General features: G+C 51.2%; 1 protein-coding gene across 1 annotated transcript in view; it reads right to left on the bottom strand.

The window, feature by feature from the left end:
* LOC143290308 (uncharacterized) overlaps window positions 1–5000 on the bottom strand; it is a 59007-nt gene that overhangs the window by 19792 nt on the left and 34215 nt on the right. The window lies entirely within an intron of this gene.

Genomic DNA, 5000 nt, shown 5'->3' on the forward strand with positions numbered 1-5000 from the left:
CACACGAGAGAGAGAGAGAGAGAGAGAGAGAGAGAGAGAGAGAGAGAGAGAGAGATACGAGACACACACACACACACACACACACACACACACAGAGAGAGAGAGAGAGAGAGAGAGAGAGAGAGAGAGAGAAAGAGACAGAGAGAAAGAGAGAGAGAGAGACGACACACACACACACACACACACACACACACACACGAGAGAGAGAGAGAGAGAGAGAGAGAGAACACACACACACACACACACACACACACACACACACACACGAGAGAGAGAGAGAGAGAGAGAGAGAGGGGGGGGGACACACACACACACACACACACACACACACACACACACGCGAGAGAGAGAGAAAGAGAGAGAGAGAGAGGGGTGACAGGCAGACAGTAACAGACAGAGAGCGGTGAATGACAGAAAGACAGGCAGACGGTTAAGGAGGGGTGGGAAAGAGACAGACAGAAAGACAGACAGACGGACAGAAAGGGGTGGGAGACAGACAGAAAGACACACAGAGAGGTTAGAAACAGACAGACAGACAAACAGAGAGGGGTGGGAGACAGACAGACGGACAGACAGACGGACAGAGATGGGTGAGAGACAGACAGACAGACAGAAAGACAGAGAGACGGACAGAGAGGGGAGAAAAATGGGTGAAAGACATAGAAAAAGACAGAAAACAGACAGACGGACAAAGAGGGGTGGGAAACAGACAGACAGAAAGAGAGACGGACAGAGAGGTGGGAGACAGACAGACAGACAGAGATGGGAAAGAGATAGGTAGACAGACAGACAGACAAGAGAGGTGTGGAAAAGAGACAGTCAAAGAGACAGACAGACAGACAGACAGAGAACAAAAGTCGGAAGAAGAAGAAGAAGCGGAAGAAGCGGAAGATGAAGCAAGCAGAAGGAAGAGAAACCGACAGGTCTACTTTGCCCTGTTAACAAGCCAAGAACAGCACAAAAGGCAGCAGCTAGCAGGCGGGGGTCTCTCTCTCTCTCTCTCTCTCTCTCTCTCTCTCTCGAGGAGAAGAAGGATTGAGCCACAGCAGCGATGGAGAGCGCCCCGGGACACTATCAGGACGATCATCACATAGCTGACGCTCTTGCCTGACACTTTGTGTTGTCTCGCTTCCCTTTTTCCTCCCAGCTCGTGCAACACGGAGTACCCGAGTAATACTTGACTACAAATCACAGTGGTGAGCGAACTCCAGCAGTTGATGATGATGCCTTTCGTTCAGTTCAGTCGTCGTCACACGCAGCGGCGCTTCTTTGTCTGTGTGTGTGTGTGTGTGTGTGGTGTGTGTGTGTGTGTGTGTTTATTTTATTTTATTATTATTATTTTTTTTAATCACAGCAGATTTCTCTGTGTGAAATTCGGGCTGCTCTCTCCGCAGGGAGAGCGCGTCGCTACACTACAACGCCACCCCCCCCCACCCCCCCTTTTTTTTTTTTCCTGCGTGCAGTTTTATTTGTTTTTCCTATCGAAGTGGATTTTTCTGCAGATTTTTATTCCCGGAAAAACCCTTTTGTTGCCGTGGGTTCTTTTAAGTGCGCTAAGTGCATGCTGCACACGGTTTATCGTCTCATCCGAATGACTAGCGTTCAGACCATCACTCAAGGTCTATAGTGGAGGGGGAAAAACTATCGGCGGTTGAGCCGTGATTCGAACCAGTGCGCTCAGATTGTCTCGCTTCCTGGGCGGACGCGTTACCTGTTGGTTCATGTTGAGTATTGGATTTTGTTTTGTACTCTTGACTCTTGACAAGATGTCAGTGCTTCGCCGCACTGAACACGACACCATTTTGTGATTGAGTGATGTGTGTGTGTGTGTGTGTGTGTGTGTGTGTGTGTGACTGTGTTGCCATCCACCCTATCATCTCATCAGTGAACTCTTCAGTCTTACCCTCAACAAACTTCAGCCTCCTCGCTTTTCATCTACTTTCTGTTTCGTCTGATTAGTAGGATCCTGAACTCAGTTATTGAAAGGCATTGGTGATGGTGATAACTGCGGATTCGTGTTGGATGAAATTGCAGAGGGATATTGATACGTACGTACCCAGAGAGTGATTGAGTCGGCTGTTGTTTTTTGTTTGTTTGTTTGTTGTTTTAAGATCTGAAAAAGCCTTGAAGTTGATCAAACACTTGCCACCCCCCTCTCTCCCCCCCCCCCCCCTGCCCCCCTCCCGTGCTTTCTCGCTTCTACTTCAAACACACACACACACACACACACACACACACATACACAACAAAAAAAACAACCAACAATCTGTAAATGATCTCACAAGCCAACCCCCCAACAATCTGTAAATGATCTCACAAGCCAACCCCCCAACAATCTGTGAATGATCTCACAAGCCAACCCCCCAACAATCTGTGAATGATCTCACAAGCCAACCCCCCAACAATCTGTGAATGATCTCACAAGCCAACCCCCCAACAATCTGTGAATGATCTCACAAGCCAACCCCCCAACAATCTGTGAATGATCACACAAGCCAACCCCCCAACAATCTGTGAATGATCACACAAGCCAACCCCCCAACAATCTGTGAATGATCTCACAAGCCAACCCCCCAACAATCTGTGACTGATCTCACAAGCCAACCCCCCAACAATCTGTGACTGATCTCACAAGCCAACCCCCCAACAATCTGTGACTGATCTCACAAGCCAACCCCCCAACAATCTGTGACTGATCTCACAAGCCAACCCCCCAACAATCTGTGAATGATCTCACAAGCCAACCCCCCAACAATCTGTGACTGATCTCACAAGCCAACCCCCCAACAATCTGTGAATGATCTCACAAGCCAACCCCCCAACAATCTGTGAATGATCACACAAGCCAACCCCCCAACAATCTGTGACTGATCTCACAAGCCAACCCCCCAACAATCTGTGAATGATCTCACAAACCAACCCCCCAACAATCTGTGAATGATCACACAAGCCAACCCCCCAACAATCTGTGAATGATCTCACAAGCCAACCCCCCAACAATCTGTGACTGATCTCACAAGCCAACCCCCCAACAATCTGTGAATGATCTCACAAGCCAACCCCCCAACAATCTGTGACTGATCTCACAAGCCAACCCCCCAACAATCTGTGAATGATCTCACAAACCAACCCCCCAACAATCTGTGAATGATCACACAAGCCAACCCCCCAACAATCTGTGAATGATCTCACAAGCCAACCCCCCAACAATCTGTGAATGATCTCACAAGCCAACCCCCCAACAATCTGTGAATGATCTCACAAGCCAACCCCCCAACAATCTGTGAATGATCACACAAGCCAACCCCCCAACAATCTGTGAATGATCTCACAAGCCAACCCCCCAACAATCTGTGAATGATCACACAATCCAACCCCCCAACAATCTGTGACTGATCACACAAGCCAACCCCCCAACAATCTGTGACTGATCTCACAAGCCAACCCCCCAACAATCTGTGACTGATCTCACAAGCCAACCCCCCAACAATCTGTGACTGATCTCACAAGCCAACCCCCCAACAATCTGTGAATGATCTCACAAGCCAACCCCCCAACAATCTGTGACTGATCTCACAAGCCAACCCCCCAACAATCTGTGAATGATCTCACAAGCCAACCCCCCAACAATCTGTAACTGATCTCACAAACCATCCCCGAAAGATCTGAACGATCATGAATTGATTAGACAGACAGACAGTCCGCCCTCATTAGCGCGTGTCGGCCCCAGCAGAACGGCTCTGTGACTCCTCCAGTCACAGTCACAAACAACAGAGAGGCATCACATAACAGGAGACTTGAACTTAACTAGCTAGCTCTCTCCCGGGGAAAGGGACCTCGCCACAAGGGGCACCACACGGCGGGGTGGGAGTGGGGGGGTGGGGGTGGGGAGGGGAAGGCACACTAGACATGACACTCCCAACCAGCCTCTCATCACATCCCTGTGGTGCCGTCTTTTCCGGAACTCGGCACTTACGGGACCAGGCAGGCCCTTACTCCCCCCCCACACCATCACACTCGCTCTTTCTCCTCCCCCCCCCTCCCCCGCTCGCCCCGCCCCTTAACCCCCTACCCCCTAACGTCTCATCCCCCCTCCCAGCTGCTTATCACCGTCATCATCACCACCACCACCACCACCACCACAACGACTCACGCGCCACACGTGTCACACAACCCTTAGCCACTGGTGTCACTGAGCAGCACGCGCATCCCACAGCTTGTGGGAAGCTCCTCGAGCCACCTTGACCAACCTCTGTGATTAGCGGTGTCTGGGGGCAACTGACCAGCTGTGGTCAGCGTTGGATGGGGCGGGGTGTGGGGGGGTGGGGGAGATGGGAGTTTGGTGGGTGTGTGGAGGGTTTGGAGGGGGGGAGGGGGTGGTGGGGAGGGAGAACGGGATGGATGGATGGATGGATGGATGATAGGATAACGAACACATGAGAAGTCCAGTTGTCTTCACTGACACTGCTGCACTTAATAACTCCGTTGGGGAAACCAACGTCTCGCTGGGTGTTGGCTAATGAAGGAGATTTCATCAGGAGGGGAAGGGAAAAATAGGAGGAGAAAGATGGTTGAGTGTGTGTGTGTGGGGGGGGGGGGTAAGGTGGGGGAGTGAGAGTGGGGGGTGGGGGGGGGGGGGGAAGAGTTGGAAGGACAAGGTGTTGGGCGGTGTGTGTATCGACAACACGACGAACGATCCCCGGCTTGTCTTGGCACACACACACACACACACACACAGACACACACAGACACAGACACATACAGAACACACACACACACACACAGACACACACACACACACACACACACACACACACACACACACACACAGAGAATCAATCAGTATGACAACCAGCCCTCTCGGTGACGACTGAACACCATCTGTGTGTCCAAACAAAAGTGACATAAAGAGGGTTTCAATCACACACACACCCCCACACACACATACCCTCCATCCCCCCCCTCGCCCCTCCTCCCCACCACCACCACCACCACCACAA

This window comes from Babylonia areolata, chromosome 15 (assembly GCF_041734735.1).
Source record: "Babylonia areolata isolate BAREFJ2019XMU chromosome 15, ASM4173473v1, whole genome shotgun sequence".
Lineage (NCBI taxonomy): Eukaryota > Metazoa > Mollusca > Gastropoda > Neogastropoda > Buccinidae > Babylonia > Babylonia areolata.